We start from the raw sequence: 22,767 nt of genomic DNA on the forward strand, positions 1-22,767 counted from the left end.
TTAGGAAGAGTAGTGCCCAGTTTTGTCATTTCCACACCTGCAGAGAAGTTACAATTCTCTCTGTAGTGCCTTTTTTATGATCTAGATGGCATGAAAGAACACTGATTTTGAGTAGTGCTTGCAGGCAGTCAATACTAGTGATGAAGCCTTTGAAAATCAGGTTCACTGCTTGTACCACTGAACTACAGTCCATGGGGAAATTAATGGCCTTTCTACACTCTTAAATCTGAGTAAAACAGGGGTCCATTTCTGCCCACTGCAAATGAAAAAAAGAATAAAACCTGGTCCACAAAAACATGATTTCTGTATGAAAGGAGACTCTTTTAAGAGAGAGAAGGATCCTGTGGTTTGAGCAGCAGCCTGCGTTTGTGAGACAAACACTAGCTCTCCAAACCGATCCTATGATCTTAGATGACTGGGACTGTCAGACATATTTAGATCTTTATACCAGTGTTTTAAGGACACCAAAGTATCTGGTGCCTCTGGACTCGATTCTTCAGGTATGTTTGCATTGCCAAATTCGCCAAATCATTTACCCCCAAGTCCTCTTCCCCCAAATGCTCACCACACACAGGGATTGGATCATCTCTTTCAAAGACAGTACCCAAAGCACCATGTGGTTCTTAGTCTACTTGCTGCTCAGAAGAGTTTACAGCATGGAGGCAATAACAACAAGAAGACTGTCCTATAGCAGATGCATGTTGAAGCCTTGTAGACATGCTTTGTCCCAACCAGAGACATCTTTCAAGCAGTCCTCCTGCAAAAGGGGCTTCAAAGGAATTTGTCTTGCTAAAGCACCCATATACATATGTCACAATGGTGAAGCTTGAGGTGAACATACATCACATAAAGGGGACCCCAGAGACAGGCTGTATCTTTGTGAGGGAAAGCTTCCTACCAAATGTGCTTTAAATCCAGGTCTTGGAAGATGATGTTCCCCAGCCTGCAGTATTTTACAGGTGCTATGGGCTAGAAAAAGAAAGGCAGCAGCCGTGTTTTGCTCAGGCATGAAAAATTAAGTGCTTTAAGGGTGTAAAGGAAAGAACAGCTGCTGGTGTCCATAGGGAGGGTATGATGATCTCAATTCCACTGAGGTAGCTTGTGGCAGGAAATATCTGTCATAGCATGACTGTGCAGAGTGGCAAAGAAAGGCACAGAGATCCCATAGACTACCTGAATGGGATAGGTCTTATACCACAGTAGCCCCATGCTTTGCGAGTACACAACCCAGGCCTCGTAAACAATGCCTTGGATGTGTTCCTTCTGTCTTAAAGAGGTCATGTGAAAACATATGCATTTTAAGGATGCCAAGATACATTCACAGAGGACACATATATACACAGGTTGTTCCTTTATTTGAAAGGAGTGTGTAATTCTCTAGAGTGGTGCATTTTTTCAAGAGCTCTTCCTAAGTGGTAAGGGAGAAGAGGCTGTTACTGCATGATAAGGAAGTTTCTGAATGATAATTTAAAGATAATCTTTTAAGATTTGGAGCAACCTCATTATGCACACTTCTAAGTGACTTAACTGCACATTTTAATTATTCCTATCTCTATCTTGCAGTTTCCTCAAGAAGCCTTTCAAAAAACCATACAGGTTATAGCTGAACTGGGGCCTTGCAACAAACTGTACTTCAACTTGGTTGACTGGAAATTGGTGTAATCCAATTGCTTGGCAGCCTTCACTGGTACAATACTACTGAACAAATAACCACACAGGCAGTATCACATTGCTTTTCCTGCCAATCTCGATTTTAACTTGATTGTTTCTTAATGCCATAGGCGATGTCAGAAAGACTCAGGACAAAACGTTGCCAAAAGGCATGAGTTGAAGAATAATAGACTGAACTACTACTCTTAATGCTAGTTTATATGTACGTACAAATATTAGCTATAAACCATAGCCAGATACCTGTAAGGACATTTAATAAGATTTTTATTTCCCTAATCTAAGTAGTTAACGTGCAAGGTAGGAGAAAGACAGATAGGCATACAAAGGCAAAAAAGAGAGAAAGACCATGAAAAAACAAGTGTTGTCTAATATTTTGCAACTTTTTCACTCCTGTTCTTATTATCAGAATGAAAATACTTTGCCTGACATTTGTTTTATGGTTGTGCTTCTTTCTTGATCCTGAGAAACACTTAGCACGCTTAAAAGGGCCATGTAAACTGTTTGCCAAGCCAAAACCAAAAACCAATAGGGCACAATAGCCAGAGGAAAAAACATGGCAGCTGAGACCTTTTCCCTCCTCCTCTGAGGATTTTCCCCTTGTAGCAGTGAAGTATATTATATAAGGAGGTAAAGTTTGGTTCAACACCCAAAACCTCACACCATCCTTTCCCTTCAAGGGGTCAGCAGGTGGCGAATTCAGCTGTGAAAGAGCAGCAGTGACACAGCTCATTTCATTTGTTGAGCCCATAATGCAAGAAGGAAGAAAAAAACAAACAACCAACCAAGAGCTTTTATATATATATATATATTGCACATGTGAAAAAGGAAAACTTTGTGAACTCCTTTTACATCCTGGACTAGATAGCAATCTCTATATAACAGAATTGATACCTAACTCCTAGGATTTTTGACTTTTTAATGTGCAGCACCATTTTGGTTAACAGTTATACTTGACTCTTGAGTGTATTCGTGTGTTCCTTGTGGTGTTTCCATCTGAGAAACCCAATTTTTTTCCCATTCTTAGTTTCTAAACACATAAATTTTATATGTATTTTTAAATACATTTTGTATTCTTGATTCCATCCCAACATTAAGACTCTAGTCCTCAAATTCTTTCTGTACGATAAACTGACCATCTGTGTTAACAACACTTTCTATCTTCATTTCATCAGCATATTGGCCTAAGAAGTGGGAGTGTGTTAATACAAGGTTATTATTGAAAATATTAGGTACAATCAATTCCAAAATGTGTCCTTTATGAACTGTATTAGTTACTTTTTTCAAGCTTCACATACCTCCTTTCAACACTGCTTATTATCTTTTAATTTCTTATTCCTCTACCACAGCATTTCTTTTTTAATCTTCCCCTTTTCTTGTCCTTCTCTATTTTTTTTTCTTCTTTGGAACTTATAAAATGCTTTTATAAAGACAAGAACACCTGTCTTTCCTAGAAGGGAAATTCCCTCATCAAATATAGTTATTGAGTTAGTCTTGTGTGATCTACCTTTGGGAAACCCATATTTTATTTGATCTCATTTTTCAGCTATTTTGACATCTTGAATTACTCTTTCTACAAAAGCATTTTAAACATTGAAAGGCTACAAAGAACTGACAAATAGGCCTGCATCATCATTTTCCACTTCTTAAACAAATACGCACTATTTGTTCCTCTCCAGTCTTACGCTACCACCTCCTAACACAACAGACTAAGGAAAATAACTTTCTAGAAATCAAAATTCCTTGGAAAAACTAGTCTTACTCTTGGCCATTTCCATATAGAATGATACAGCGATATTTCTCCATTTTGAGCCCAATCAAATGGGACTTATCCCAAAAAAGAATGATCAAACTTATCAACACAAGAAAGTTTCCATCTAAACTATTGAATTTTCATATCTTGTTTTCAACTGATGGATTAGACAGTTGAAATAAATCTCTAAAGTACTAGAGAGCTTGAGGGTTTATGAGATTAATCTGAGAAAAGGAACAAGTATGCTGTGCACTATGCAATGTCTTTCAACTTCATTGCCTGCCTATTAAGCTGCAAGAAAAGAATATTTAAGTGTCTGTTTATTAACTGATTGTCAGAGAGGCCTGATTATTTCAAGGAGATAGCTTTGTACAAGAAAAAGGAAGATGAACTGAAGAGTAACAAAATGATTGGCTCATTTCCTTTGGGGGAGGGGAGGGAATAAAATAAAATAATGAAACATAAATGTGTCAGATCCATTTATACAGGATTGATATTTAATGTAGCTCCTTTTGAAGCTGAAATTAAATTTCTTAAGAGGTATTATTAAGAGGGAGATGGGATGTAACCTTCCATCAAGATACCATTATTTTAATACATCTTAAAAAAATGAACTTTTTTCCAGAAGTGTGCTAGTAAATTGATTTATGCAGATCCAAGCAGTAATTATGAAATGTGCTTATCTAGACACCTTCTGTTTCTATTGATCCTACATGTTATTCTGATGAAAAGCTCATAATTCATAGCATTCTTGATGTTTAGAATTGTTGGAATTATTTATAACTTGCAGTCCAAGGGTGCTGCTAATGAAATGGAGTGTGAAACTGATTTGCGATGCACTAAATTGTCTGTTTTCAGGCCCTGAACACAGATAGTTACAGCACTCTGCTTTGAAACCCACAAATGAAGAATGCAGCACCACTGCTGTGGAAAAAACAGGACCAGTGTGGGAAAAGGAGGTGCCCATCTTTCCAAGGGTTTCAGATCAGGAAAATGGGTAAAGCCAGAGATTAAGAAATTTCTAGAACTGTTGCAACAGGCAAAACAAAGGTTTTGACGGGTGCTAGGAAAAGAAATTTGATTAAGTCTGTCCTAATACTCATCTGCTGGTGATAGTTACCTCTTTCAACAACCTGTGATGTTTTAATTTCTTTGGAGAATTTCTATGAGCCAAACCATCTGTTGAAGTTGCAACTCTACTATAATTAAAAATTGCTGGGGAAAAAGGTAATACCCATTCCTTCTCTGAGCAGCGAGGACTGAACTGAAGTCTTCCAGTCCTTGTTGTAATACTTGCTCCAAAAGTACCTTCTCATTGGGTCACTGCGGGGGAAGATGCCATGTGTCAGTCCTGAGATCTCTTTCCTACTGGTTTGCTGTCACCTGAAACCCACACAGGCGGCTGCACAGAGGCAGCAGCTTCCCCTGTGTGGGTTTGGGGATAGGGGAAAGAAAATAGACAAAAACTGAGAGGTCAAGTGATTCAGTGAACAGCTGGTATTTCTCCAGCCACAGCCCAGCCTGGGGGTATGTGAAAGAAGGGTGAAGTGTCGCAGTATTTGGTTGTTCCTTGTGATGCTACTGGGATTTGGCTGTTCCTAAACATGCCTTTCATGGGGATAAACACCAGTATTTGTGGCCCTCCCCTCCCAGTATTGATTTCAGGAGCTAATTATTATTTCTTTATTTTTTCATCCTGGCAGGGACAAATCTTACCATAGACTCTTTGGGCACCTCTGCAGGAAGTCCATGTGCCATGACAAATTTGAAGAGCAAGTGGCATTTATGCTAGAAACATTGCTCCCTTACCAGATAGCCATGACAGCAGACCTAAACCACAGGAGGAACACTCCCAGAGACACAGCTATGGCAACACAACCTGACAGCCATTAGAGTCATTATCATTTATCATTATGGTACCAGCTAATAGCTTCAAGGACATCTTAAAAGTCCTTTAATGGCAGATTTCTAGTACCGTAGCAGAAAGAGAGCTGGTCTAAATTACTATGGAGATTATACTTGGAAATTCCTCATCCACATCTAAACACAGCAATGCACAAAACAAAATTTTTGTTTTCCTGCCATTATTACTTCTTTGAATGCTACATTGGATTAGGATAAGGACATTTTTCCTCATCCAGACAGGCCTCTCAAGCGTCTTTGGTAGACCTTCCATTAATATGCAACTTGGTGTCATCCAGAATAAAATTATCATCTACCGCAGGGTCTGTGAAACAAAATTACAAGCCACAGATGACCCAGAGGCTGTAAATTATCCACCTCCCAATTAAGTAGAACAAAACAGGGCACATCCAAGAAGCTGTCACATACATATGATGCTACAATGAACTACAGTGCTCTGACTGTAACCAAACACAGCACAAGGATATTGTAAAACAATTCCATAAAGAACTGCACAAACAGGAGCACAAATAATTACAAATACTAAACAGACTCATAGCATTTTTTAAAATCCAATAGAACTTTCAAAACTGAAGCCAAGTCACATCCCTATTGGCAGTGATCTTAATGTTTGAAGATTATGCTAGATCTTAACAGAATTGGGAAATTGCAATTGCTCAGCAAACCCAAAAGGAATTAAATCCATTAATAGGCATGAATCCCAAGAGTCACTTGCATTTCTGTTCAGTGTGTTGTCACACACTCCATCCAAACAGGTGTTGGGCATGGCATTAACAACAGGAATTTAAATTCTAAAGTAGTCAAAATTGTTTTTATTTAAATTCAGTTATTCTTTGCTGGAAAGAACTAACCATCAACAGCAAAATTTTCCTTAGATGGGACTATGTAGCTGAAATTACATTTAGGAAAAAAATCAGAACAAAAGGGATTATGTTGTTCTTTGTCTCATAATGACTCCTTATTTCTAACTTTATTTTCAGAAAACAGCCATACAAATAAAGACAACAAAAGAAACAAAATACATTCAAATAATTCTAAAAACGTAAGCTGAGACTGCCTTTCACTATTGATCTCCTAGGGCTTTCAGATTCATTTTACAGAATAATTCAAAGCTAGACTGACTTTATGCCTGAAATTCTTTTGTGGAGCTCCCTGCTTCTTACAGTGACCAGTTATTTCTAATCCTGTGTTTGATCTGCCTGTTTTGCAAGCTCTAATGTACAAAAGTACCCTTACCCAATGTTAATCCCAAAATAATACACTCAACCACCAAAATTAATACACTCAGGGCTGTCTAACTCAAGCCCAGCACTGGAGGGGGTACCCAGACATTGACCTGGAATATGGCTTGAACCCAGAGGGGCTGGAACAAGATGGTCTTGGGCTATGAAAAGCCTATATTTTACCATTAATATATTTTGTGCCTCTGCCTCTGTCCCTTATTTCTAATCAGATGTCAAAGCAGAATGCTTTTCTCCTGAATTTAGGAGCAGTCTGTATTTGTCACCTCTTTAGCCAAACAAGGCTTTATTCTGTAAGACACAAGGATGCTGGAAGTGAAAACACCAATTAAAACCATCAGGCCCCGGCCTCAGTGACCAAGAGACTCAGGATGTCGTGTGGGCAAGAAGCATTGATGTGTTTATAAAGTCAATGATACTAGTAAGTTATTGCATTAGGATTAATTTACTTTTCCAATATCACTCGATATTTTTTCCTATCCTTCTCTCTCTTTCAAAGAGACCATAACAGGAGTCTTTGGAACTTGGTGATCAACTTAAATGAACTCAGGTTCCCTCAACAACTTAATCAGACACATGCTCTCAAATTCGAGTAACACTTTTTTCATCTTGTTTCAGAGCTGCTGACTCATTTTACTTCCAGATTCAACCATTCTTTAGTGCATCTGTTCCTGGTCACAGCATCTGCAAATTTCTGGAAAATTAAATGGACAATGAGCTCTTCTCTGACATTGATCCAGTCAGCTGTGCTACCAGCTGTCCTTGCTTATTTGGGTCCCTTTTTTTTCTTTTTTTTTCTTTTTTTTCTTCTTTTTTTTTTTGGGGGGGGGGGTGGGTCAGGGAAAGGATGGGGTGTTTTTGAGCAATGTGGTTCTACAAAAGCTCATCCAGGAACACAGTAATGAGAAGATTCACTCTGATAGCAAGGAAACAAATTAAAGAGTGAGCATCGCAGACTGAGCCAGAGGCTGGGAAAGTTGATGAGAACTGCTCTTCTGTTGCCCACTGCTTCCTGCATTTTGTATTAGGTCATTAATGATCTTCAGTTGATGTTGGTTGAATGACACAATAAAATATCCACTGAGCTTTAGAGTCAAACTGCATGGAACTGATTATTTTAATGGATTCTATTCCCTATGTATCATGGGGAATCAGCAAAGAAAAAGGAAATCCCTAACAGTGAAAGGAAAACCTTAATTTAGTGAAGTGCAAGAAACTTCTCTCACAAGTACAGCTGTAAACAGGCTCGAGGTTGTATATCTATGACTAGTGTGGCCCTACAAGCTTTGGCCTAACACTCCAAAAAAGTGTTTTGCAAGATGTTGTCTAAGGAGAAGGAAATTACTCATAGAGCTTAGAAAGTTTTCTTTAGAGCTCAACCCGTAGGACAATTAGATCTCAGAACACCTCAGGGGGCTGCTGCCAACAGAGGCTTGATTTGCTGTCCATCATCAGCTTGCTGTATTTTCTTGGAAACTGTTCCTTTCAGGCTAACTCATTATTTTATATACACCCTGAGGTGACGTGTATCTACTGTAAGAGCAACTAGGAAAGGATATTGTGACTGAAGAGATGTGGTACAAAGTTTTGGTAAAGTATCTTTCTGAGTTTTGGAATAAATCTCTTGTATTTCAAGGGCAGAATCAGACTGGTTTTAGACCATCCTTCTTGCTATTTAATTTCTTTGGTCAAAAAGGAATCACCAGCTTTGAGGGATCTATTTCAGTTTGGCCATTACAACCTGGCTACTGAATAGCCACCAACACAGTTGTATATAAGGACATGTCCACCTTCATCTTTTCTTATCTTCCAAGGACAGTCCATCTGTTGAAAAGAAAGGGACCTGAATAGGAATACCAACACCTTGACATTTTTGGAGGCTGGGATCTCAAACCAACTTTTGCTGCTCTTTCTGCATTCTGTCTGCCCCCGCGTTGTGTGGAAATTAGAAGGCCATCGTCCTTTAAGCAAGACTGTGTTGAACCCAAACGCATAATGCTAAACTATTTACGGCTGCTAGGAACTAAAAATTCTTGTCTCTCACTGAGTGTTAACAACAGCCACAGCACAATGAGCAGAGTTTTACATAATGGTAATCCCACAGAGTACACCAGGCACCTATCACAGATGTAGATGTAATCCAGAGTTGGGAAAAAATCAGGTAAAAAAAAACCCCAAGACACCTGAAAAAAATTTTATAATACACCACTTCCAGGCAGAAACCTAGCATTAGATTTCATAGATAGTCTAAAGTAGGAGAAGTGGCAAGAAATCTTCCAGATTACTCTGTGTAGACATTCCCATATACATGGAAAATAAATTCCCATATATTTCAAAAGCTAGCAATGCACGAAGTGATGAAACTGAAGTCTGCCTTCTGCTTGGGTTCCAGTATGCAGAAGCAAGTGTTTCCTGATTTAGTTCCCTGTTCTTCAGATGGTGTTTTTCATCCCTATGTCTTCTTTCTTTCTCTTCTACCTCCTGCCTTTTTTTCTATTGTTGTTCTTGGTTTTGCTCTGTCCCTCCTAGTGATACCTGTGCTGTAAATATCACCTGGAAAGTCACATCAGAGCAGCTTCTTAACACCACAGGAGATAGGGAAAGGAATACTTCCCGTGCAGACAAACTGGTTTTGCCAGCTCTGTAACAGGCAGAAATACAATCCTTCTTGTAGAATACACAACATGGCTTGCTTAATACGTGTTTGATTCACATTTCATTAAAATATGCCTATGTAACAATGAAGGAATCCTGTTTTACACTCTATATTTACATGCCTAAAATTACTTTCATTCAACCATAGATTATTATTATTGAAAGACTGTGGGCTTTTTCTGTGGGTTAGCTGTCTGGCTGGAATTTTTGTTGTTTAGTAAAGCAAAAACCCTCTTGCAGCATTTAAGCTAAAGCTACAGAAAGATCTAACAGAAAACAAACATTAGTCTGGCAAACACAAGTATTCATACAAACTTTGCCTGAAAATCCCCTCAGTCTAATCAGGGAGCAAAAATGACACCATTTTTCCAGGGGTGGTGTTAGATTCCAAACAAAAGTTGTTGGATGATGTTATTGGCTGAATAAAATGACTAAAATAATAATACCTGTTGGAGACATTTGTCAGGCTATGAGATTTTCCAGTAAGGCAGAAAAAAAAGAGAGGTTACAAATTATTCATTACCAGTTCTTTCATACAGGTCTATAGTAGCCTGGCACTTAGTGTTACCTTGACACACAACGCCGTTTGTGACAAGGTGATTTAGTACTAAATCCACAGTGGGTTTGTCTAGTACCCAAAAATTTATACTACATTACCAAGGGAAGGGTCTTTGTCTTTCTCAGCATGCTGAGAGCACCACGGATACTTCTGCTGCTCCTGAATGCTAATGTTAAACAACAGCATTTATTCAGGATAAGGTCAATGCTTAGAGACCATTCCAGAAATGTTCACAGACTCTCCTCCCCTGACCTGACACCAGTGCATTTGCCTGCAGATACTGTGTCACCAAATGTCAGCCTGTGCAAGCTAACGCAGCACGCAGATTTCCCTATTAGTCACTTGCTGAAGCACTTCATTAAGTAGTCACTTAAACTGCCTCTTATCAGACTCCTGATGGTGTGAATTTACTGGGAATGAGCAGGATTGAGTAATTTAGGCCCAGAGATATTTCCTGAAGCCTTCTAGCTGCCTCCTAGCAATTTAGCCTGTAACATGCAGCCTGCTGCAAAGCTTCTACTCTAGATATCTTTTTTCCTCTTTTTCTAATTTAAATTAAAAGCTTGGCATTGATACTTGAAGTATAATTAATCTAACCTAGGTAGATAATTGAAACTAGATTCACTGTGAGACATGGATCCAAGTCCAAAGGGAAGTAGGAAACGCTGAAAACTGGCCCTAAAATATAAGGAAGAAATCCTGTTTATTTTGACAAAGCTAAGAGAGCACCTTGATTTCTGTGCCCATAGGGCATATAAGAGGACAATATGAGAGACATTGTGTGTATTGCGCTTGTGGCACCTGTTGCAGCGGGCGATTTCACTTCAAGACTTCTGTCTCACTCCAAAGATCCCATTCTCTCTGTAGATCAAGGCCAATTTACATTGCATGAACATCTCCCCTATTTCGTTCAGAATTTTCCTTCCTCAAGCAACCCGTGCCAGCAGATGCTCCATTGTAAACAAATCATTGTAAACAAAACATAGTTACAGTTTATCCCTATCTTACAGAAACTGAAATTACCTCAGCTTTCTTAAAGATGCAAGTTCATCTGTGCCCCTGACTTTGGATACTTTATTGTTGTATATGATTTCCCCTGATTCACAGCATGTTCTGCATGCCTTTCCCTGCAACTCAAATGCAGTTATTGTGCCTGCCTCTTCTCTCAGGAATGTCTCTTTTCCAGGCAGAGCAACAGTTTCCCCCGTATTTCTGCATCTCTGAGGCATAAGGCTCCCCAGACTGTGTTCATTCTCCCATTCTGATTGTGTTATGTGGTAAGACTGGTAGCTTTACTAACACGGCTAATATGCCTTCAGTGAAATCTGTCTGATATATTCTATGTTTAACATTAAGCTTTATGTCAGTAGAAGGGAGAGATCACCAGCGACAGTTTTCACCAGGCAGTCCAGCTTTATTCTGGTATCTGTCATGAGGGAAAAAAAAAACCATTGTATTTTGTAATTTTAAATGAGATTATTTAAAAGTCCAATAATAAAACGAAGAGGAAAATAAAGCAAAGAGTAAAGACAGAAATAATAAACATCCTTCCAGGGAAGCTGGGAAAAAAAAGAAAAAAAAAAAAAAAAGGAAGAAAGAGTTGATGAAGCAGAGATGAAAGCAAGGCTGTTCCAGATGCTAGGCATGCTACAGGAGAAAAGGGCTGCAACAACATGCAGACTGCTTGAAAGGGCAAAAAGTTATTCTAAAGTTAAAGTACTCTTCAGGTAGAGGAAAAGAGAAGGAGAATATTAACTAACAGTAACTGAGACTAACTTAGTTTGCCCACCATATTTACAGGAAGCAGGTAAGAAGAATTCAAGATCACTTTAGTTAAGTTGCATTCATGCACGTCATCAAGGTCTTCAAAAAATAACCTTAAACTATCTGGGGGACTCACTGAATGAATCTTCAGTGACTAGTGTGACAAATCATGGAGGGCAGATATCTCACAAGATTAAAGGCAACTGAATATTTATTCAGGTAAAAGAGTTACAAACTGGTCATGCTGTCTTTGAGAGAACATGGAAAGATATTGGGACAAAGTATTGCACATTCTGTTTGCAAGCACTGGAAGATAACAAAGCCTGTTGTCATAGTGGTTCTATCAAAACTGGACCATATCAAACCAGTCTAATTTCACTGTTTGTCAGAAATATTCTTGTTAGTGAAAAAGTAGCAGAAAGTGTATTTAATAAACATGGACCTTAATGAAAACTATTTTTTTCAGTCTCGTATGATGTTCTCATCAGACACCTAAGAAAATATGGTCAGGTTAAAATTAAAAGAAGACAGGTGCAAAAAAAACCAAACCCAAAACTTCTCAGAAAGCAGTTATGACAGGTTTGTAAACAAAACAGAAAGCGATCTGTCCCAATAGTTCCAGGTGACACTCTTCTAAATGCCTTGAACAGAAGATGGGCTGAACTTTCATGGATGCCTCCAGGCTCAGGAAGACTGAAATCCAAAATTACTTCAACTGCTGGACAAACTAAGCTGAAATTAATATCATGAAATGCAGCAAAGTCCCCCTTGTTGCAAAAAGGATTGGTAGCTTTGCTACTAGATGCTAAATCAGCTGCTGCAGTTTCAGTTCCAAGTCGTGTGCACCCATGGTCTAAGTGAAAGTAATGCTCATTACCTTTGTCCTGGCTTCTGCTAAAACTTCTGGCTTGGAGACTGTTATGGGCACTACCCCTTGCCAGCAAGTCTCACAGCTAAGACATATACTCCCATTGCAATACCATGTTTCTCTTTACTGTCCAAACCTCCTACATATCTCTGTAGCTTCCCTGTCCCACGCTAGCCTCAGTGATCTTGAAAGGTAGCATCAGTTCTTGGCTTCTTCTATATTTGAGCATGTTCACTTTAGTGTAACCCCACTACAGAGATGCTGGAGCAATGGATCTCTTAGAGTAAACTCATTACCCTAAGGTGCTTCTGCTTGAAGTTGAAGCTTATGAGAGAAGAAGGATACAGAGCAGATGACTCCAGGCATAGCTTCTACCTACACTGCGGCACACCAGGATATCTTCATTTTCAAACCAGAATTTATAAATGGTTTCTAGTGAGGTAGACAAACTAGATGCTACAGTGTTTCAATCAAATTGAAGTGATCAAACTGAAGTAGAACAATTTCTGAGTTCAAATTCTGAAGAGCCATTTAGATTCAGTATTATCTTTCTATATTGAAAAGGCCAAATCCTAAAGTCTTTCCTTATTGTTTAATCTGTCTATATTCAGATCCAACAGAGACCAACAGGAATTTAGCTCTCAAAGAATAAGTATAGATTATATTCCTGTTAAGAAAGATTATATAAAATACATCATGGATGTATGACATGCCAAGTATGACAGTTCAATAGCATAGCACACAAAGAGAAGAACATTTCTTTTTCAATTATGCAAAAAGGAGAAAATTAGCATCCAATTGCTTTGCCAGCTTCCTTAGATTCCAATTAGATCTGCTATGCTAACAAGAAACTTGTGCTAAGAACATTTCTCCTTTTTAGCATGCACAATGTGACTTCACATCAAAAACCAGCAGGATCTGGCAGTCAGCAGCACTTTCCTACAGGGAAATATCACACATAGCTGTTTTCTCCGGTGAAACGCAGGCTGGAGGGACTCAATTGTCATGGTGGTTGTTACCACCTATAATTACTTTTAAAGATTCATGTCCTGTAATGATCCAAGACACTCCTGTTATCTCTTTCCAGTGATTGATCTGAAACATCTGTCATCAACACCCACATAGCTAAGAGAGCTATTTTGCTCAGGAACGATAGGGAGAGCAGACATTGTTGTGGAGTTACACTATGTTATGCATGCAAAATCAAAAATGTCACACAGCAGTCTCCAGCTGAAGATTTAATGGCATCTAAATTGAAGCCAGTAGCATTTTGTTTTGCAAGGTGGCAATGTAAACATATTTGTTTACAAGCCTGTTGCTCTGCAGGTCTGATGTGGCAAAGCATCAGCAGAGGATGACAAAGCAGAACCAGTTTCTGATGTCTCCAGCCCTTGCCAAATCACTCCTGATCTGATAGAGAAGGATAGATTCAGAACCTGTCCCTGCTTTGCTAGTTTAGATAATCTGTTAATTACTCTTCCTTCTTATTACTTGACAAAGTCCAACCTCCAGCAATTTGACTGCACAGAGAAACCTCCCATTGACCTCAAAGCATTTGTAGGACAAGCTTTTGAACAGATCCAAAAGTCATTAACCTATATGTATTGAACTTCTTTCTTTGCTTTAATGAACAAAGTATGGCAAGGTATTTGTAGTGTGTAATTAGCAAAGACAAGCTGGCTTCTCCAGATTAAATAATAACTGAAGACCAGATTGTAAACTGAACTCATTAAAGCTATTTGGATTTGCATTACCTTAGAAGCTAGCTCTGATACAAAATTTGGCTTCGGATTCAAACCAGGCTGACACAGCTTAGGGGAAACTGGCACTTGTTTCATTATTTTCCCATTCACCTTTTCACATTATGGAGAGAACAGGGCAGAAATATCTGGACTTGATTGTTTCTGGCCTGGCTGAAAGGTTGGAGCCTTTCACTTGCCCCACAGGTGATTCACGGTCCAGCTTGCAATGGACAGGTACAAATTTGATCAGTTGCACAGAGCTAGTCAGAAGCTGCTATTTGCTGCTGACGGTCGAGATGATTTTAAAAAAATGATTAAAAAATTAAAAATAAACTCCCGAAATGTGCCAATTTTGTGCATGTGGATTTGTTAGCGTGTGTGTGCGCTCATGAGTATGCATTCAAAATTTTCTTTCCATAAGCGAGAAATCACGAAATGATGAATGAAGAAGTTTCTCTCTGGTTCTGCTCTCTTCCCATTAGTGAGTAGGGAAAACCAAAACAAACAAAAAAGTTAGGAGTACGTTAAAAGTGGAATTGCTTTGGATATTTTTTAATTGGAAAGTACCAGTTTTACTGGGGGGAAAAAAAGAAAAAAAATCAACAGACTTTTCCCTGGCACTGTTTCTCTTTCCCCATCTCCATTTTTAGTATATCAGGTAACTTTCTAGAGAATACTACACATCTGAAGACACAGGGAAATATTAGCTTTGACCTTTGGGGCTTCTCATAGGAACCTGGAATGACAGGCAACAGCCACACTGAAATCCATACTTGCTTTATCCATCATCCACCCTAGACTGCTGGAAGCAAAGAAATCCAGTTCATATAAAATTTACGTAAATGAACAGTATGAGACATTTTCCATCAAAGTTAAAATATTGAGAAAATGTAGGATTTTAAGATGCTTTTACATATTTGCTACTACAAGAAAAGTATACATTTCATACACAAATCACAATATTGTACACTGAAAAGCAAGTAAGTATCAATAAAACAGATTTCTGAAACTTATATGTTTTTATTAAAATTCAAGTAGTGCTGCTGCAGTGGTGTTTCCATTTTAAGCAACTCTTCCCCAAAGCCTTGCCCAAAACGCATGACATCCCTCCAAGTGCCCAGCGTGCCCTGCCGTTCCAGATCATTAGCATGATCCCCACTGACACGCCGTATGGCAGCGAACAGCTCCACTCCCAGCCACGAGCAATACCAAGCTGCTAATGATGCCCTCAGCCCAAAACATGTATTTTATTGAATGCAGTGGGACCTTTCAGTTCTCAGCACGCAGACATCACTGGCAAACAAACACTCAAGGTTGTGTTTTGCTGCTGTGCCCCAGAGAGGCACATATACATTTACACATACATATTCAAAAGCTAACCCTCGTTGAAGCGGGAATACGTTTTGTTTTATTCTGCAGGCTCAAAGTGGCTGCAGAAAGCCACCTGAAGAGGTCAGGGTAGCTTAGGAGAGAGGCTGCAAACGGGTGGAGGGAGGGAGAACTCTCTTCTCGCTGTATTTTGGCTTTGATGTTTTAATATCTAATATTATTGTAAAGAAGCCTGAAATGCGAGGACAGCCTTTTGTAAATATATTTAGTCCATTGAATCATCTCCGTTCCCTACAGCTAGGTCAAATGGTGTGGAAACCCTGAAGCAGCACAAACTACCAGCATGTTAAGCACATTCTTTCTTCTCCCTTACTTGCTCTTTCTCTTTTGCGTTTTTTGTTGTTGTTTTGTTTGTTTTTTATTTCAATTTCAACTATGAATGACCACAGATCAACAGCCAGCAGTTAAACACCTGATGAAGGAACACAGACAGATCAAATGAACTATTAATGGATATATGCACACAGAAGGTTGGCCTCTCCAAAAACTTGAGGGTCAGCTTTCCACATTACAAAACCCCACTGTGGAGACCAGGTATTCAAAACACGTATCAGTCTATCGAAGCAAACAGCTACACAGCAAATTTTCAAGAGTGAGTAACATCTAAAAGGGACAGAAAAAGAACAACTTTACTGTGCGTTTCACCCAATGGGCAAGAAAACCACAGACTAGATAGGCACCAAAACACACTATGATTTTACTCCTCTTAACTGAGCTGGAAGGTTTCAGATTGGGTATGTGGAGGAGACTCTAGTGCTGCCTATGTATTTGAGACTTCCTTTGCTCACCTTTGTTACTTTTTTCCCCCACTTCTAGCAAGGGCCAATCCAGAAGTAACACCTTCCAATCTTTGCAGTGCCATTCAGGGCATTTCTGGGCAAGGTGAAAGGATGCCAGGAGAGCTGTAGTCAGTAGCTCTGCTGTGCTGGGAGTGAGCTTCAGAACAGAGTCTGCATGGGACCTGCCAAAAGTAACACTCTGGATTGTCAGCAGAAATGGGGAGACAATGAAAAAGTATAGATTACCTTTCTCCACCATCTTTCCCATGCCTGCTGTAAATATGAGGGAACAATCCTTCCTCCATAGCAGTGATCATCAACAATTTATGGTGGCAAGGGGAACCTGACTTCATATTACCCACTGCCACATTCTCCTGCAGCTGGGAGGAACAAATAATTCTGAGGATTAAAATGATCACAAAGCTGCTATTTCTTCAAAGCAAAACAAGCCCAGGAAATTGGATGCATCTTGTGGTATCTGAGCTGTTGTGCCCTATAGCCAAAAGTTTCAGTTAAAGTCATCTGTATGGAAATAATGCAGATAACTCTTTTCCCTTCACTGATGCTGAGATATGAGGTGCACATGAGAAGAGGAAACTTCAGAGGGATCAGATTGCTTATGGGCAGTGTTGAGTGCTTTTAAAGCAGGAGATTAGGGAAATTCTTATCAACTGCTGAAAGCAACTCAGGAAACAAAGGCAGTTAAAGGAGTTTATCCTCCAAGCAGGCAAAAGCCAATGAAAGGCAGTTTCCAGACAAGATGAGCATGTAGATGGGTCCTGTTCTCCCTGATTAAGTTGACCAGGAAAGTGAAAAAAGCTATTTTATTTGTTTCGGGCATATTTATTTTCTTGGATGTTGCCGAAATACACATCTGCTCTCTTAAGTAGAAAGAGTATCAGTAACTGTTTGGCTTTTATCATTTTCCTGTTTCTCATGCCATAATCCCCAGGGATCACAATGCACACCCAGAAAAACATACTTTTAGTGGTATACCTTGAACAGACAAAAAGACTGTTTTTTCCTGGCTCCTCCAAACAACACTGTCATATCCACTGTTCATCAGGCACAACAAAAATCCTGTTTTATGGCTGTATCCACACTAACCAGAACTGACACACAAGAGATGCTGCCCTCCAGTTGTGAAATTATCATGTGCAGATTGATAAGAAAGCTTTGTTTCCAAAAGCATGTGGTAGTGCTTGTCTTTGCCAACAAATATGCTTTTTTGGCATTTTGCGTGTCAACAAAATACAGTAGGAAGCTTCCGGTGAGACGGTGTGCTAATAGTCTTTTTAGGACTATTTTACTTTTCAATGCTTTTCAAATTGCCTAACATACTGAAGAAGGATGAAGAGGCAACTCTCCACATGAATATTCAAGTCTTTTTAAAAATCAAATATTCCTGAGATTTCTCAACTGAAGATAAAAGGCTGGAAAGTAAAAGGACAAGAAAAAACCCCAACTGATAAGACAAAGACAGATTGCTATGTCTTCTGGCCATTTGGGGTCAAACTGTGTTGTCAATATCCTTAAAAGTCAATAATTGTAATTTATTTGTATTAGAGGGTTATTTAGAGATTTTCTCAACTCAGTTTCTGAATAACCAGCAACTTGTCAGCCATTAAGAAGTTGTTCACAGGATGACTGCAGTAGTAGAGATAGTGGGGTTCAAGAGACAGTGGACACACCTTTCCATTGAGTTTTTCACAATACACGAGAGGCCAGTAGCTGTGAAGATCATACAGCTGGAGAAAGCAGGCAGCAGGTTTGCTATGAGAAGCAGCCCTGTTTCTAGTCACTGTTGATTTCTTGCCTGAGGCACGTCAGCCTTTCAGTTTGACTAATGTTGAGTTTTCCTCCCTCTTCCCATGCCCTTTAACCCCCAGCCCAAGCACCCCTATTTTTCAGCCATGTCTTTCACCTCCTCTTAGCCACCTTCCCCCGAACCTGCTTTGCAACAGTCACCACCAGGATATGTTCTGCTCTCTCAGACAAATCAAGAGGACAACTTGCCCCAAGTCACTCAACAGACCTCAGCACCCAAGAGGGTTCATCACTACAGCTTCCAGATCTTACACTACAGCTGCTAGGGCAGGTAAGGGCAGTTTGTGGCTAACAGGACATTTGGCATCATTTGGCAATAGCACTGGTGCTAGGAGAAATGGCACACTGCTTTTCTTAGTATTTTCAAACACCACATTACTTTTCAGCAGGGGAGAAGATGCTGTTCTGTGTTGGCAATAGAGTTAGGTTTATAAACAATATGGAAAAGAAGGCTTATTGGGATTTCCACTGAACAGTCACAAAAGCCAGTGAAAGATAGGTCGGTTTTGTTTAGTGTACCTCATGTTAAGGTCTCATTGGAAGTAGGGAATAACCTTCAAAATTCTGGTAAACAGAAGTGGGCTTAATGTCACCCAACACCAGAGGCTGATCGGTAGACATTTGTTTAAGCATTTTCAAGATCCATTTATAGTTAATAGGCAAATGAATCTCCTAAGACGCAGCTCTGAAAAAAAAGCCCCAAACCCCCAACAAAACAAAAAACCCCAACAAACCCACAAAATCCACAGATGTTTCTAAGAGGCCAGATGAAGCTAAGCCAGAGTAGCCATTATTTTATTGACTATCAGTGAGTCTGGGGAGACTAGCTCAGATGGAGATCTCTCTCCTGCAAACGCACACAATTAATTCACAGAATCATAGAACGATCAGGGTTGGAAGGGACCTCTGGAGATCATCTCATACAACCCCCTGCTAAAGCAGGTTCTCCTAGATCAGGTTGCACAAGATTTCATCAAGATGGGTTTTGAATGGCTCTAGAGAAGGAAGCTCCGTGACCCTTCTGGGCAGCCTGTTCCAGTCCTCTGTCACCCTCAAGGTAAAGAAGTTCTTCCTCATATTCAGAAGAATTTCTTGTGTGGCAGTTTGTGCCCATTGCCCCTTGTCCTGCCAATGGGCACCACTGAAAAGAGCCTGGCCCCGTTGTTTTAACACTTGCCTTAAGATATTTGTAGGCACGGGTAAGATCCCCTATTGGTCTTCTATTCTCCAGGCTAAACAGGCCCAGCTCCCTCAGCCTTTTCTCATGAGAGATGCTCTGATGCCCTAATCATCTTCACAGCCCTCCATTGGACCCTCTCCAGCAGCTCCCTGTCTCTCTTGAACTGGGGAGCCCAGAAATGGACCCAGCGCTCCAGATGCAGCCTTACCAGGGCAGAGGAGAGGGGGAGGATCACCTCCCTTGACCTGCTGGCCACGCTTCTCCTAATGCACCCCAGAAACCCATTGGCTTTCTTGGCCACCAGGGCACACTGCTGGCCCATGGGCAACTTGCTGAGTCATCCAAGACTTCCTCCCACTCATGCCTTTTTGTAAAACATGTCCTGGGATCACATCTTAGACTTGACTTTCAGAATTTTCAACCACTTGAACTTAAAAAGCAAACTACAGAATCAGCTTCTCCCTCCAAAATCAGCTCTGGATGGTTCAGGAACATGATGCTTTGCCTTCTTCCTCTGGTCCAGTCATAGAAAGTGAGCAGAGAGAGACTTCCTTGCTTTTTATGTTGTGACCCTCCGACAGTTATGTGTGGATGTGGAAATAAACAGCTATGGATCTCATTTTTAAAGCTTTCCCTTTCATAATCTACTAACCATTAGTAATATTTCTCACACACAATTATGTGGGGTTTGTGTCACACACATATATACACACAAAAAAACCCCTTTTCCACAGATTAAGGAAGTTGAATTTCTAGTCTATTTAGAATTAAACTGAGTGTGGCTTCAAGTTCTGTCAATCAAAGCTGTGGCAGGTTGTAATCATTGTCCCATTTAATGAGTTAATGTCTGTACAGAGTTTGAACATCTCTGACGTTGTATAAATTGAGTGTATTATTATGAATTTATCTCATTTCATGATAAGCTGTACTATTCTCAGTCTTCAGTTTTGATGCATCTCTAAGGCCTTACCTTAATTTAAAAGGTTTCCAAAGAAAGTGATCCTAAAATAATTTCTTAGCATGGATTAAATTTATCCTAGGAAATAAAACAAGAGAAAGCTAACCCAAGTCACCAGTTCTGTTCTGTTACAGAAACAGCTAATAAAACCTCTGAGCTTTACTGGTAAGAAGTTTTTCTTGCTATTACACATGCAACATATATGCAATTTTCTTATGTATATAATTACAAGAAATTCATGGTATTTACTATTGTAGATATAACCAAGTATTTTAAGTAAATTCCTTTCCAATATGTCAGAGAGTGCCCCAAAGAAACTTCCAGATCCTATAGCAAGTAGGCAGCTGTAACATCAGGTTACAGGATGATGGCTGGACTGACCTTTGTAGGTGATCTTTTGGGCATCCCATGGGTCTCACCGTCACTCTTATCCACACTTTCCCTCATCAAATCTGGTCACCAGATCACAGGTCAGACTGACCAGTTGTGTTTCTTGTTCCCAGAGAAACAAACTGGACTACAAACACACACAGTAGCATGAGGTGAGAGTTCATTATGCAAGTCCCAATCTGACATGAATAAAATGTAACTGGGCAACATCCTGGCAAAAGCAGCATTCATGTCCCTGATGAAAATGAAATTGAGCCAGCAAATACTAAAGCATTGAGGACTACAGATTTCATCTTGCTGTGCAATTCTTGCAGTTTCTCATTGCAGCACTCTCTTGCACACAGCAAAGAAATGTTTTGATACACAGATAAAATAGCTTTGTGTTGGACATTACTCTTATCTTGGGATTCCTGCATTAGCATTTCATCATGGGGTACTCAAACTCCACACACTAACCAAAAAAAGTATACTCAATTACTTTTATAGCCATTTTTTTAAGCAACCTTTCATTTTCTTCTGATCTCTGTAAATAAATGAATGAATAAAATGTAGATGGTCCTTGCTAATCTGGCAGTATATTCCAGCCTTTGATCTCCATGGAGGAAAGAAGATCAGAAAAGCATGTAATGTATGTCAAAGTCTGACACTGATCATCTTTGCCTTGGCTCCTTCATTTACAAGATTATGTTCACATGGCAAACTTGATGGAGCAGCATTAAATAAGATAAGCCACTAGAGTCTCTTAGAATGCCATGACAGTACCTTTTCATGAAGGTGTGACTCAGAATACGAAGCAGCAAAAACCATATTGAAACTAATTCCAAAAATATGTTCTGGATTTGTTTACTTCCTACTTAAGGTGGATGGAGGGAAAGATGTGGAAACATTATTTTTTTAAATCTTCCAGTCTTGGAATGCAGTTTTTAAAATATTCATCTATGGCTATACATTCATATTGCATCTCCTCACTGAGCTAGGGGAGTCTATTTCTAAAGAAGAGCCAAAGCTCATACATGTTCTTTGCCCCAGGCTAGCTCTCCCTGGGTTTGGGGAGATAGCAATATGAACTAGTCCCATGCTTCAAGAATCCCACCTCAATCCAGCCTGTTCCAAGACTACATCAGCACCAACAAGAAACAAAGATCCCTGCCTTTCCTTTTCATTCTTCCTTACTCCATTACAGAAATAAAAAACTTGAATAAAAGGGCCAAGATCTTCATTAACTTCAAGAGCTCTACAACTTTAAAATCTGGAAACTGAAAAAGATGCATTTTCTCAAAGATTAAATGAGGCTGTGTCTCTGTTTTAGCAGAAAGGAAGCTGCCACAGAAGCCTCTGTCTCTTCTATGGCAGGGATCTCCAGCTCCAGTCTTCTCCAGCCCATAGAAGACCAGCAACCAGTTCAGACCTCCCCCCCAGGTACACCACCACTACCTTTCAGTCTTCCTCTTCATTTCCCAGAACAAAAATCAATGGAATATACCTGAATTGTTAAGACCTCCTGTTTCCAGGTTTCCTACTCATTACTGTGGTCCCTGTTATTAAAAGTTACTGAAGCTTTGTTGCCATATCCTAGTTGTCCTAGTTTATTCTTTGATACTGTGAGTTTAATTTATACTAGGGACACAGTAAAATAGCAATTCCAAATAAATATCTCTCCAACTTGGCTTTCTCTCAGCATGTGGCAAAGCAGGTGGCTGTTCCTATATTATGATCCTCTGAAGTCACAATTCAGTCCATCACTTCAGCTCCAAGACAGTAACACAGCTAATAGATGTCGCACACAAACAGTTATAGTAGCATTTCCTCTAGTGCAATGACTCTTTCAAAAGGGCAAAGGTTGCTGTTGCACAGAACTTAATTATTTTAGGTCCTGTCCCAAGGCTGCATAATGAACTATACTAGAAACTAGGGACTGCCAGAAACAATCCCCTCTTCTCCTCCAGTTTCACACTATCTGACATTACAATTTTCTAACACAAACTAAGAGCTACATGGATATTTTTAATTTAAATATTAATTTAAATAAATGAGTAAAGTGTTCCTTTTCCTTCAAACCACTATCAGAATA

At 39.6% G+C, this 22,767-nt stretch overlaps 1 long non-coding RNA gene across 17 annotated transcripts in view; it reads right to left on the reverse strand.

The window, feature by feature from the left end:
* The window catches only part of LOC130155336 (uncharacterized), a 114,926-nt gene that overhangs the window by 87,415 nt on the left and 4,744 nt on the right, over positions 1-22,767 (reverse strand). The window lies entirely within an intron of this gene.

Source organism: Falco biarmicus, chromosome 9, assembly GCF_023638135.1.
Source record: "Falco biarmicus isolate bFalBia1 chromosome 9, bFalBia1.pri, whole genome shotgun sequence".
NCBI lineage: Eukaryota > Metazoa > Chordata > Aves > Falconiformes > Falconidae > Falco > Falco biarmicus.